Source organism: Piliocolobus tephrosceles, chromosome 11 (genome assembly GCF_002776525.5).
Source record: "Piliocolobus tephrosceles isolate RC106 chromosome 11, ASM277652v3, whole genome shotgun sequence".
NCBI classification, from domain to species: Eukaryota; Metazoa; Chordata; class Mammalia; order Primates; family Cercopithecidae; genus Piliocolobus; species Piliocolobus tephrosceles.
The window spans coordinates 59,428,946-59,444,022 of record NC_045444.1 but is presented as its reverse complement, the minus strand read 5'-3'; the positions used below and the strand labels follow the sequence as shown (position 1 = coordinate 59,444,022).

General features: G+C 41.6%; 1 pseudogene; it reads left to right on the top strand.

Annotated features, from left to right (window-relative positions):
- Positions 1 to 7,460: 7,460 nt before the first annotated feature.
- Positions 7,461 to 7,922, top strand: LOC111522181 (annotated as a pseudogene).
- The last annotated feature ends 7,155 nt before the right edge of the window (positions 7,923 to 15,077 follow it).

The following is a 15,077-nucleotide window of genomic DNA, read 5'->3' as shown; positions in this document are numbered from 1 at the left end:
AAGGTTTGACTTGTGTTTTATCTTAACCACTGGACCATTCCTTCTGCAGCTCAGGAGAGCACCCTCCACCCCATCTGCTTGCAGTATCTTAGATTCTCTGTGCTCTCGCTGCAGTTCCCTTTGGGTTCCATGTTTTCCTTGTTCCCTTCCATGCCTAGCTGGATTGCAAAGTTAAGTTTATGATTATGAAATGAAAACTAAATAACAACAACAAAAAAAAAATAACATTCACTTCCAGGCACTACTCTAGGCACTGAAGATAGAAAGATGAATCCTTGTCCCCAAAACTACATAGTTAGTAGAATACACTAATTTCTTAAGTTGGTTTACTCCAAGTCATTAAGCCATTTATTCTACTTGAAGATGCAAGAAGTTATTAAATTAATAAACTAATTACAATTTTACTCTCTGGCAGCCCTTGAGTTAAATGTTTAGATGCATTATCGCCCTATCAGCATTCAAGTCCACAAAGACCTCAGACTCCAGAATCTAAACAGATACACTGTACTGTTCTCTACTTTCTTGAATGATAAAAAAGAGACAATTCTGCCTGAAATAAATCCCAGGAATTTGAGGTCATAAAGCCCATATTTATACCAGTTGACTCTTTCAGTTGGGAACTCTCTACAAGGCAGTAAACTCTTTGCATTTCTCTTTCCACAACTGTCAGATGAAGGTTGGGCAGTTGGTAATTTAGCCAGATGATAGTGTGGGTTTGTGTGTGGATACATGTGTGTCTATGTTTCAGTATGAACCACAGTGATTGTGGTTCTCTTAAAAAGCAAAATATAAGTAAATGACACAAGCACGTTATTTATGTGGAATATTTATATCCACATATCCCATATAAGGGTAGATTTGGGTCAGACAAGGCTTTCTCTAGCTGTCCTGATTTTTTACTTCACGCTCTAACTTCCATTCTCCCATAGGCTATCAGTGAGAGGAACATGTGGAATATCACTCACCCACTGAGAAAAGACCACCTGAGATGCTCATTTTATTGCAGAAAATGAATGTTCACTGAAAAACCCTTGTAATTGGTCATGTCAGCTTCTAATTATTATCATAAGACTCTAAGACTAAACCAAGAATCAAAATAATACAGCCTGTTTTAATTAATGGGACAACTAATGATTGGCTGAAATAAGATCCCATTTCCAGTGCCAAATGCTGCCAGGACAACACTAATTCCTAGCATAGTGCCTGCCACTTACTTATCATATAAATATGAGAAGGGGCTGGGGGTTGACTAGAAAGATTATCAACTTTGGGGTGGAAAAATCAAGGTTCAAATCCTAACTTACTTCTTAGTAGTGTATGACCCTAAAGAAGTTATCTCATGTCGGTGACCCCAGCTGTGAGGTACTACTATGTGATTCTACTTTATCCATATTCCCCCAGCATGATCCTGCCCCTCAATAAATACACTTCGATGGAAAAAATAGATACTTACTACTGATTGATTGGTTGCCAATTCAATCAACAATCCATGATATTATGCAAGTTAATGGTACCCGTAAGAATTTTGGAAGCATCTTTATCATTTCCATATTCGTCCCTACCAATAATCTTATTTATAGTATCAAAATCTCTCTTAAGAAGCCAAGAAAAGTGCAAATATCAATCTGTTTAATACAATTTTTAAATGGATTCAGAGAAGTGATGTCCCTTAGTCAAGCTGCTATAAAGTGATTAACCCTAGAGTGAATAATGAGTTTCTTATTCTGAATCAAAATCCTGGGCTCTCTCCTTAGTTTGTACCAAGACATTGCAGATTCTACTTTCACTTCCTGCTGACTCAAGTAACTTTAAGACATAGGATATGAGAGGTGAAAAGGACCTCAGGTGAAAAGACTGAGGTCTAGAGAGGATGAGTTACCTGGCTCAGGTCACAAGCGAGGTAAGGAAAAGAGTCAGAACTGGGTCCTATCTCCTAATTGCCAGGCCGGGGGCCCTTCTGAAAACCCACATAATGAATACAGAGAAGGACCCATTTGCCCTTCATGAGCAATAGAGTCCCACAGCCACAATGAACGAGGCTTGAAAATGAAAGCAAATGGAAATAAATGGAAAAGAAGCAACTCTTGGCCATCCCAACATTTTGTTGTCAAATGAGCCTTTAGAATCTCCCTGCTCAGTAGACCCTTGATGGGGATAAGACAGATGCAGAAGCCCAGGGCAGCTCTACTTTACTGGCCAACAGTTACCATGAAAACTAAAGGTAAGAGTGGTTTGGCCATTTCCTGAAGTTTGTAAAAGGCTCACCTCTTTCTTTCTCCAGGTTTCTTTGAATATCTCTTCTTTTTATCAGCAAAAGTTTGGTTCATGTTTGTCAACACTTATTAGGATAGTCAGTGGGTGGGGACAAAGAGCAATTCATCTGTCCTTGGCCTAGTTGCAGATAAACTTCTCTCAGTCTATGGCCTAGTTGCTGATCAATTTCCCTCAATTGTGATGACTATAGCAATATTATAATTAGCTATCATAGAGAGATTTACTCTACTCTCCACCACCCTACACATGGGGTGTGATCAGCCTCAGGAGGGTCTTCAATCATCTTGTCTTCCTCCTGCCGTGACGTCTCCAGCCTCAGGCTAGACCAGCTGCCTGGAGATCTTGCCCCTCGCTGCTCTGGACTAATCCCAAATGCTTCATACCAATACCAGCCATTTGTGGCTCCTTCCCGCTACCCACCCTCTCAACACACACTTTAACCTGGGTCACCAGCAGATCATCCCTCAGCAGACAGGTATTATCTAATCTAATACAAATCCTCCTCTCTTCCCAAGCTTTTCCACTGTACCCTTAGGAACTCACTGATCAGCAAACTCTCCTACACCTTTTTCCACTTCTAAATGTGTCTTCCTATGAGAGCCTGTCATTTACAACATGATGGAACTGGAGGACATTATGTTAAGCAAAATAAGCCAGAAACAGGAAGACAAACTTCACATGTCCTCACTCATTCATGGGAGCTAAAACTTAAAACAATTGAACACAGGGAGACAGAATGATGGTTACAGAGGCTGGGAAGTATAGTGGAGCAGGGGAGTGGGGATGGTTAATGAGTACAAAAATGTAGTTAGATAGAATGAATAAGGTCTAGGATTTGATAACTACAGTCAACAATAATTTATTGTACATTTTAAAATAGCTAAAAGAGTATAATTGGATTGTTTATAACACAAAGAAACGATAAATGCTTGAGGGATGGAAACCCCATTTAGTCTGATGTGATTATCATGCATTACATGCCTATATCAAAATATCTCATGTACCCCATAAATATATGCACCTACTAAGTACCCATAAAATTTTAAAATAAAAAATTTAAAATAAAAATAAATTTAAAAATAAATGTATCTTCCTGCCCAGGGAAGCCAGGCTGTCCTCTGAGGATTCTACTTCCAGCAGCCCTCTCAGCTAAAGACTGCCTCTCCTCTTCCCCAAGCACCTGAAAGCTGGGAGAGGGGTAAATGCTCTTCTGGTTCCCCCTCGTAACTTCTCAAATGTCTGACCTTCTCCTTCAAAAACCCCAGCTTTTTTGAAGCCAATCACCAAACTATGCAGCCTCACAAGCCTCTCATTGCTGTGTGCTGGCTGCCTCCTGGTTCATGGAGTTATGGGTGATGTCCGCTTATTACTCACCGCCTTTCTCTTACCGTAAACCCCATCATTGACTTTGGAATCAACCAATATCCTGAGACTCAACTCCTTGTCCTCCTTTGCTCCAATGACCTTTTCCTCCAGCCCACCTTAGCCATCCACTCACATGGTCGTTGGTCTAGGTCTAGCGAAATATCATCTTCAAAATAGTGTTCCACTATTTCACTAGACATAGACCATGTGAAACCTAGACCCTGCCATTGCCAATAACTGCAGCCTTTGGCTCCCAGACACCATGTTCTCCTTGTTTCCCACTCATCAGCCTTTGCTGGTTCCTTCTCATCTCCTGACCTCTGAACATTGGTATGCCTCTTGTATTCTCGGCCTTTTCTCTACTCTATCCACACACATTCCTGTAAAGATCTCATACAGTCTCATGGCTTAAGATGAGTTTAAAATTTTTATCTTCAGTATAAAATAGAACTGAGCTAGAACTTAGAACCCTGAATTCTAGTCTTATATAGCCAACTACTTATTCCACACCTCTGCTTTCAAGTCTAAAAGGAATCTCAACCCTGACATGAGCAAAACCAAAACCTGATTTGAAACCAAACCTAACTAACCCTCAGTTTTTCCCATCTGAGTAAATATTTATTCCAACCTTCCAGTTGCTCAGGACAAAGTTCTTAGACTCTGCTTTGTCTCCTTTCTGCCTCATGTCCCACTTCCAGCCCATTGGCAAACCCTTTTTCTTCTTCCTTCACAACGCATCCAAACTCTGGCCAGATTCTCTTCCCCATCGCCAGCGCTACTAGCCAGGTGTAGGTCGTTATCTGCTTTCACCTGGATTATTGTAAGAGCTTCCCAGCTGGCCTCCCTCCCTCGGTCTTGTCCCTCTTCTGTCTCCTCTCAACACAGCAGGCATAGTGGTCCTCCTAAGTGTATGTCTCATCTCTGTTCAAAACCCCCCAGTGGCTTCCCATCTTACACAAGGTAAAAGCCAAATCTTTGCAATGGCCTGCAAAGCCCTCCTCAAGCTGGCACATGTTACATGCAATCTGATCCCTTCCCCCCATCATGTCTCTGACCTCCTCTCCTACTACTCTTCCCTTGCAGAGTATGAGCCCTCCAAGATACCCAGGGCACCTTGCTTTAGCCACAGGCTTACCTTGCATCTGTTGTCATTCTGCCTGGACTGCACTTCCTGAGATATCTGTATGTCAGTCCCAGTCCCTTCCTTCCAACCTTTGCTCAAATACCCAGACCAGGCTGGAGTGCAGTGGAACGATCTCAGCTCACTGCAACCTCCACATCCCGGATTCAAGCAATTCTCCTGCATCAGCCTCCCGAGTAGCTGGGGTTACAGGTGCACTCTGCCACGCCCGGCTAATTTTTTTTGTATTTAGTAGAGATGGGGTTTAATGGTGTTGCCCAGGCTGGTCTCAAACTCCTGAGCTCAGGCAGTCCACCTACCTCTGCCTTCCAAAGTGCTATGATTACAGGTGTGAGCCATGGCACCCAGTTGTCTGTTGTACATTTTATTCTATTTCCTAATTTATAAAGTTCATTTATCCAAATCTGCTTTCCAGAACTTTATTTTTCTGAACCTTTATTTGAAGGTTTATTTATTTTTTTTACTCTTTAGCTTTTTACTTTTATGTTTTAATATGCATACCCAGAGTTAGAAATTTTCTCTGAGCTCTGCAACCAAATCTAATGTTATTTGATATTATATGGAACCTGTCTTTTTATATTTTTTTACTGTGGTAAGAACACTTAACATGAAGTCTACCCTATTAACAAATTTTAAGTATACAGTGTAATAATGCTAACCACAGGCATAATGTTGTACAGCAGATCTCTCAATCTTGATCACCTTGTGTAGTGACAGCTACACCCATTAAATAGCAACTCTCCATTTCTCCCTCTCCCCACTCCAACTCTTCTTCAACTCAACTAATCACTTACCGTACCCCCGTACCCAAGCAGCCAAATGTTGCTGGAGAAAAATCACACAACCAAGGCTATTAGGACCCATTTCAAATTTATGACCAAAAATCTTCAGTGAGCACTCAACACTATCTGACAACTAAACTTCCCTAGTAAATTCATTAACCTACTCCCAAGATGACTATTACACACTTTCTCCTCAATCCTCAAATCTCCAACATCTCCTCCCACCCAACTTCAGCCGAAGACCTTGTCATACGTTTCATGCAGAAATATAGATGCAATCATGTGAAAACCATTTCAACTTCCCACCTTCATTCCACAAACTTATTTATATCTGTAGTCACATGCTCTGGTAAACTTGGGCCCTGTTTCCCAGCTTGCTCTCCTTCTCATGAGCTGGGCTCCTGAAACAGTTTCTTCTTTTCTGTGTCATCTATTCCTTCCTAAACTAAATCTTTAAGCACTAGCTCCTCCAGCAATTTTTTGTAAGTCTCTTCTCTGGCTACACTTTTTCTTTAGTGATTACAAAAGCCCCCATATCTTCAAATACCATCCAAATGTTGATGATGCCCAAGTTCATTTTACTAGTCCAGACCTCTTTCCTGAGGTTTAGATTTGCATGATAAACACATCTTTATTACATCTCTGTACATTTAATTAACATGGCTGAAACTGAGCTATTGATCTTCCCTATCAAAAAAAAAATCATCCTTAATTATTTTCCTACCCTAGTACTACCATACACCCAATTTCTCAGGTCAAAACCAGAGTCATCTCCTTGGATTTCTTTCTCTCAACTCCACATTCAACCCCACAACAAGTCCTGTCAGCATGACCTTCAAAATTTATCCTGAATCCAGACTCTTCTTGTCATCTCCACTGCAATCTCTTCAATCTACACTATTGTCTTCTCTCCCTTGAACCACAAGAAGAGCAACAAACAAGAAAAATAAGTTAGATATATAGCATGCTTCATGGTGATAAGAGCTAAGGAAAAAAAGTAAAGCAAGGAGTCAGGATAGAAAGTGTTGGATTGAAGGGGTTGACATTTGAGCCAGCGCAGCTATGGGGGTCTCAGGCTTTAAGATGGGAATATGCCTGCTCATTCAAGCACCAGTAGAAGACACGTGTGTCTGGTGCAGTTAAAGGGTGGGAGAGGCAGGAGATGAGCTCAGAATGGTCATGAATGGCAGGGGTGTGGGGCAGCCCAGTGGCCAGGACAGACAGAGCCTGGTGGGTCACGGAAGGGACTTGGGCTTTCACTTTGAGTGAGGTGGGGAGCCTTTGAAAAGTTTTGAACAGAGAAATGGCTTCCTTTCAACAGGATCATTCTGCTGTGGTGTTGAGAATAGATTACAGACAGCAAAAGTGCAAGTGGGTGGTCAGTTAAAAATAATCTGTTACAGAAAGTAATCTAGTAATTGCAGTATTATTATAATGTATTCTACAGTAATCCAGGTGAGAAATGTGACTTTGACCAAGAAGGTGGCAGTGAGGTAAGGTGTAGAGAAAAGTGCCAGAATTTTGGATATATATGTATTAGTTCTTATATATATAATAGCTCTTATCACTATTTTTTATATATATACACATACACACACACACATACATAAACATAATCTTCAGTTAGAGCTAGTAAGAGTTGCTAAGAGACCAAAAGTGGATGTGAGAGTAAGAGAAGAGTCAAGAACAATGTCTCCAGTATTTCTGGAGACCTTTTGTCTTCACTTTACTTATTCCCAATTAATAATTAGAATAATCCATGAGGAAGGCTGGCAGACTATGGTCATAGTGGGTGATGGGAAGGTGGACAGGGTCCTTGCAGGAAGTCTTGAGATATCCCTGGCTTCTGGGACATGTCAGGAGAAGGGAGCATTGGCTTTTCCATCATCAAGCCAAAGATGCCCCTCTTTGGGAATATGTTTAGTCCCAAGAAGATGCCTCCTTGGAATTCTGCGTCTCTCTCCAACCTGATTCCTTGGATCAGTCAACCCAGGAGATGGAGCTGGGCCTGGACTATGGAATTCCCACTATGAACCTGGAAAAGGTTCATAAAACAAAAACAAACACAAAGCCTGAAGTTTGGAAATGACCAGTGGATAGCAGAGACAGGGATTAGTGGAGGTGTGGACCGGAGGGAGGCCCAGTGCCTTCACAGGCAGAACCAGCAACTGGAAGAAGAGAACAGTCTCTTGCAGCTGAAAGTGGACATCCTGCTAGACATGTTTTCAGAGATCACTGCTTGATCCCTTTTAATGGAGAAGGAATTGGATGAATGGAAGAGTGTCTGCCAGAGGAGAAAAGGAAGACCCCAAAGACATTCATTGGGAAAATGGGGAGAAAGCCACCGATCAAGGGAGTAGGATGTGGCTAAGCAGATTTTTTTTATTTGTTTTGTTTTGGGTTTTTTTTTTTTTTGCGGGGGGGAGGGGTTGTTTGTTTTTACTTTTTAGCCACACTAGCGAATTAGGTCCTGGAGACAGCATCATATAATGGGGCCAACAGGCACTGATACCCTTGGGTTGGCAATAAGTTGGTGAAATTTAATGGAGGAAACCAGGCCTCCAGGCCAGGGCAGTAACTAGGAAAGCACTCCAGATGCACTGCTAGGGATGCCAGCCTGTAAAGAAAACCTCAGGGAGGTCTGGGGGTGGTGATAAGCCTTGGGGTGCCCTCCACACATGTAAGCATGCAAATGTCCATGTCCCAGAATCACCACCTTGGACAGACATCATTGGGAGAAGCAGCTGGAGCTCATCATCTCAGCCGGTTTAGTGTTTGGGATGCGATGCCAGTTCAAAAGAGCCCGTATTTGGGCTGCTTGGATGGGTGGCTCTGTTGGTTCTCTGCCCCTCTGACCACTCTCTCCCCGTCCTTACAGAGTACTTGTTCCCCACATCCACAGCCTCCTCAGCTTTCAGTTCCCAGCAGCACACACCAACCTTCCACTGCAACACTGTATTTTGTGCTACTTCCTGTTCACACTACTTCTTTTTCATTAAATGATTGATGTTAATATTATTTTTAAGTCCATGAAAATGAAGTCTCGTGTTTCTTTGAGTCAGTTTCAGAATTTCTCTAGAAATGTCTTTCTTAGGAAAGTCACTAATCAGTCTTCCAGTAGTAAGAAGGCCACCCGCTCTAAGGAAATAATCATTAAAATCAGTGACTCTGGAGCATTTTGTTGAGCAATGCTATGTTTCTCCAACATTTGAACTGCTTTCATCCATGCCCATCTGAATTCGTTTTAGCTTACATCAGTGATCTTCCAGGCTTCCCTATGATCAAGGGAGAGGCTTCCCAACAAAATGCAAATCCTACTACCCAAGACACATGGCAAGGTGTGTGAGAAGAGAAGTATGGAGAATCTGTAGAAGCACTGGGAGCCACATTGTCACCTCTGCTCAGATAAATATACCTACAGAAGTCACTTCAGCAAACGGACCCTAAGCAGCCTCCAGTAGAAGCACAGGCACTGCTCTGGAATTCAGTCACCTGGAGTCTCAGGGAGAACACGCACCTGCCCTGTGACTATGGGCAACCACTACGCTTTAGTGCTCCCATTCCTACATCTCTTAAATGAAAATATTAAATGGTTCTTAACGTTGCTTCCAACACTGATATTCTATATTGTAGACACAATCTAGCTAGATTTTATGAAGGCAGTGGGGTAGAAAGTCAACACTTTCAAGTTTTCTCTCCTCCCATCTTATCCAGAGATTTGTATTTTATGAGCAGAGCACTAAAGACAATCACAAATAGATAGAATTCACCCAAGTACTTATACCAAATCTTCTCTTACCATACAGATGCCTTTCAGCAAAAAAGGCATGAATATTGTTGGGCCAAAACTTTACACTTAAGGGACTGGTGCTGTTAAAAATATGAGATGACCTTATAAACTTCTCCTTCTCGTTTTTCTTGTATTTTTTGACTTATCCATTCAGATTTCCTTAATATGTCTTCAATGAGTATATAACACTTTTTAAAGGCCAGGTTTGGCTTTATACCTGGCCCCTTTATTATTGTATTAGTTATTCATTGCTGTGTAACAAAATACCCCAAACTTAGTGGATTAAGAAAACAATTACTTATTAGCTCACACTGTCTGTGGGTCAGAAATTCATGAGGTCATGGTTAAGACACTGGCCAAGGATGCGGTCTCATGTGAGGGCCTAATTAGGGTTCCTTTACATAGTTGTTGATAAGAGGCCTGGGTTTCCCACCAAGGGCACCTCTCATTAGGCAGCTTGAGTGTCCTTACAGCATGGCCTGCTTTCCCAGAGCAAGAAATCTAAGAAAAAGCAAGGAAGAATTTATAGTATTGCCTTTTATGACCTAGTTTTAAAGATCACATGCTGCCACTTCTACCTTGTTCCATTCATTAGAAGCAAGTTGCTAAGCCCAGCTGCATTCAAGGGAAGGGAAATAAGGCTCTATCTTTTAAGGGAAAGTCAAAGAACTTGTGAATATGTTTTAAACCAACAGATTATAAATACTTTTAAAATACTCTGAGTATTTTTAGAACTAGTCGTTCTAGGTTCAACTAAAACCTCAGCCAGCCATGAGTAAACTTTAGAACTAGAAGAAAGCATTAGAGAGTGTACATTATGGCCCCATGGGAAAATGTAAAAGTAACCAAAGGCAGTATTGAGTCTAATGAAAACATAGTATCCTAGGAAGAGCCCACTTGTAGATGTGACAGCCCCCAGCTTCAAACTTGGCCTCCCATTCCTGATTGTGTGAACACTTAATTTCACCATGCCTCAGTTTCCTCATCTACAAAATGCGAGGATTAATACTTATTTTATAAGGTGTTGTAAAGATTAAATGTAATATTTTATATAAAGTTACTAGCACAAAATCTGTCATATAGTAGGTGCTCAATAAATCTTTTTTCTTCCCAATTTACTTGCTCCGCTAACAGGTGGCAGAGCTAGAACCAAGGCGTTAATACCCAGATCTATGCCCTTTCTAGTACATATTCTTGAGTTACTTGTCATTTTTCTTATTTGGATATTACTGGATATTTTGGAGGTAGATGTCTTTTATCAGCCCTCTTGTTCAAGAATTTGTATTAGTCATTTAGATTTTCATTTATCTACATGCTGCTAATATGTTCTTTAAAGAAGAATCTGCCAGTGTGCTTTGTAAATTGGCGAAACAATGCAATAGGTAGAGTAGGAGGCATTATCATATCAAAGAACTGGTATGTATCCCCAACAAACCAGTAGCCAGAGTCTAAGTAAGCAGACCCATATGCTCATATGCTGAGCAAGAAATTTCTACTGTGAACAACAGCAGGACAAATTAAACCTCAGCCAGCCAGCAGTTACCCTCCATTAAGTGGGGAGGTGAACAGGTTGGTGAGCAAGGTGTTCCTCTCCGGCTTCCTCTTGTGGAGATTTTAGCTTTAAGTCTTTGTTAACCTCTGTGCTGACCTACATGAGTATGAGGCCACTCTCCCAAGGCTCTGACCCGTGGTACTAGGTTACTATCTGTGGTCCTTGGAAGAGCTCTGAAAGGTTCACTAAACCCTCTGCACTTCCTTTTCTGGCTATATGATAGCCCTTGATGCCTTATTAATCTTGATAAGGAGCTAATCCCCACACCCGTAAATTCAGTCTTAGGCAAAGGAAACCGTGTGAGGAACCCAGAGACTAACCCAAAATTTTTGCACAAAACCACCCACAGCTGTTTTGAGATAAGTGGCGGCATTTAATTTCATGAGGAAAGCAAAAGAATGTTCTGTTACAGGCTTTGCAGATTGCCTTTGCAGGGGTAGTTGTGCTTTTCGCTACTAACCATCCATTCTCCTCTGAGGCCTTCACTCACAGCTACTGCATGAGAATCACAGAAAGACCTTCCCTGACTACCCCAGCTAGAGCACTCCTTTCCCACACCCCACCCAATCCCCCAGCATTTTACTCCATAACATCTATCACTCTCTGAAATTTTCTTGTGTATGTGGTTATTTACTTGTTCACTGCCTCTCTCCCTACTAAACTCTAAATGATACAAATGTAGCCACCCTCTCTGTCTTATTATCCATAGCATGCAGACAAATCCACCTAAAATATAATTTGATCAGTGGATGAATAAATGAATGCATAATAGCTAAATGTATTGACTGGTTTACAGTATTATCAGTACTTTTTATTTAATCTTCAAAATAACCTGATAAGCACTATTATTATTCCCATTTTGTAGAGGAGGAAAGTGAGCCCCAGAGAAGTTAAGTTACTTGCTCAAAGTCATCATTCTAGCAAGAAAAGGGACTAGACTTTGAACCCAGAAACCATGATCAGTCTATAAAGGGATCCCCTCAATATTCACCCTCTTTTCAGCCCAGCTCTGAACAATTTGAGAAATAAAACAAAAGAACAATAATGGGGATGGAAGTGTTATCTTTATAATTGATGGAGGCCAAGTTGGAAGACATTGAGGATTAGGCCTTTCAGGAAAATGGACATTAACAGTAAACCCCAGATCTGGCAGTCCTGTGCTCTCAGTCCTGGGAAGCAGTATGGAGGGGTCCTGCCAGAGGGGCTTACATCAAAGAGGGAGCAGAGCAATATGCCCAAAAGGAAAGAAGGAACCAAACAAGGCCAGCTTTCTTCTCAAATTGACCAATCAAATAAGCCATCCCACCTCTCTAGGGCAGAGTTGGTAAAAGGGCACAGAGAGGCCACAAGTTACATTCCCTGAGTTCCCTACACAGGAAGAAAACAAAAGGATTGGGGAGATCACATCATTCTAAGAAAGCCTCGTGAGTATGGGGGGAAGGAGGGGTGCATGCACACCCACACGCATACGCAAAGGCATGACCAGCACTGCACACCCCACAGAGTACCCTGTACACCATTTTTGCGGACTTCAGCTTTAAACTCAAGTTGAGACAATTGTCTCAACACTGACTGATATTACACAGCTAACTCTGCCGTGGGTGATTTGTTGCCTCTGATGCCCAGACAAATGCAACTGGAGTAGAATTTAAATACATGCCATTTCTGTCGTCTCTGGAGCACTGATTTTAAATAAGGCTATAAAGGAACTCTGGGCTGGAGGAGGGGGCAGGAAGAAAAGGTAAAGTAAAAATTTTTAAATCTGAGGTGAGACCATCTGAGATGCCTAGCCCCGTGAAGCCACCCCACCTAGTAGCCCAAGGAGCAGGGATGAAGTGTCTCTGTTGAGTCCCACCCAAATTCCAGAAGACAGAAGCATGAACTGTAAAATGGTTGCTACTTTGAGCCAGTAATTTGGGGGATAGTTTGTCACACAGCAATAGACAACTGATACAGGGGCAAATAGATGCAGTATTCTGTGCATTTTATTTGATTATGAAATTTTTCTCTGGAAGACTATTCTACCTAACAGATTCTGGGAAACGCTGATCTAAGTAGTTAACATGATGGACATGTCTAAATCACAGTGAGACAACTCCTTAAAAAGTGATGGCTGTGGTCTCAGAAATTTCCTTTTTAAAAGGTCTATTAGTCTTTCATGATCTGCCATTAGTTTCAAACACAATTTTTACAGGTTATTCATTCATTCAACAGATACTTGTTGAGTGCTACAACAGATCATGTTTTCCGAAGGTAGCCAGAGCAATACCTCCCATCCCACACAGCCTGTGTCCAGTGTGACCTTGACACTCCTCCGTCAAGCGGAGGGGTCTATGTCCCTTTTCTGAGAATCAGAGTGAGTGTGACTTCCTGAACAAGAAAGTACTGTGAAACGACTGTTGTGTGACTTCTGAAGCTAGATCATTAAAATGCCAAGCACTTTGTCTTGCTATCTTGAGAAGCTTGCTCTTGGAGCCCAGCTGCCGTGTGATGAGCAAGCCCAGCTAGCCCATGTGGAGAGATCATGTGGGAGGATCACATGTAGCTATCTTGGCTGACAGTCCAACCGAGGCTCTGACCAATAGCCAACACCAATCAATAAACACAGGGGTGAGTGCCACCCAGTGGGCACCTCTGGGTATTCCAATAGCTAGTTAATGTGTGAATATTCTGGCTGACTGTCCAGCTAAAGCCTCAGCCAACAGCCAGCATCACCCAGTTGTGTGAGTGAAGACACTGTTAGATGACTGCAGCCCCTAGACATCTGGTCACACCTGGCTTCTTCTCAAATATCATGGAGGCCCCAGATATCAGGGAATGGAAACAAGTTGTTCCTGCTGTGTCAAATATCTAATCACAGAATCCATAAATAAAATGGCTAGGTTTTGGAGGGGTTCGTTCATGCAACAATAGCAGCTGCAAGTAGTAGGCATGTGCCCACTGTGTGTAAGGCACTGGGATCAATGAGGTGGAGAGTAGAAAGATAAGTAAGACCTCAAAGATGTATTGTTTTCATTCCATACTTTTTTTCTCTTCTTTTTTTTTTTTCTTGAGACGGAGTCTCATTCTGCCATCAGGCTGAAGTGCAGTGGCACAATCTCGGCTCACTGCAACCTCCGCCTCCTGGATTCATTCAAGTGATTCTCCTGCCTTAGCCTCCTGAGTAGCTGGGATAGGCCCATGCCACCATGCCCAGCTAATTTTTTTTTTTTTTTTTTTTTTTTTGTATTTTTGGTGGAGAAGGGGTTTCACCATGTTGGCCAGGAAGGTCTCTGTCTCCTGACCTCGTAATCCGCCCACCTCAGCCTTCCAAAGTGCTGGGATTACAGGAGTGAGCCACCACGCCCAACCTAATTTTATATTTTTACCTATCCAATTTCACCATCCTTCTTATGTCAACTTAAATGTTTCCTCCTCTAGAAAGTTTACCTCGTATGTCATTCACTTTCAGACTTCTTAAGTTCTCCTACTGTGGCTTATAACACCTAGGCCTACCACATCATAGCTTCGGCAAGTTTTTCCTTTGACTGACTCTCCTTGTTTATTTTCTTCTGATCCACAATAGACTGCAGGCTTCTGGAGGATAGACATTGTCCCTATTGTCCCTTGCTTCCTATGATAATTCTCAGCAACTAGCTCAAATCTGACACATTTGCTGAAAATATTCCATATATTTGTTGGAAAAAAAATGAAGGCATTATGCAATAGGTAAATAAATTAGTCTGCTTTGTTTTTCCTCAAATGTCTTCCTATAGATATGGAGATGAATATTATTTTCTCCCCAAAACAAGAATATATATTTTTTAATAATATACTCTACATTTACAGCCAGTCCTATCTCTTTCACTTCCAGCTTCATGCAGCCTATATGCCAATCATATCAAACTCTTAGTCCTCTTCTACATATCCATAGCCTTGGCCTTGTGCCTTCTCTTCCATTACTAGGAATTCTCCTCTTTCCTCTATCTGAAGAACTCCTATCCTTTTTTCAAGATGCAACTTATATTACCTCCTTTGTGAAAATGTCTACAAATGTTAAGAACAGGATTCTTTGTTATCTTCTGTCTGCCTATAGCATGTTGTATTTACCTGTGTTACTGTAATATATTCATTGCAATTATTTGTGTATATTTGATTTTTATATCTAATTTCCCACTCTGTCTATTCCACACT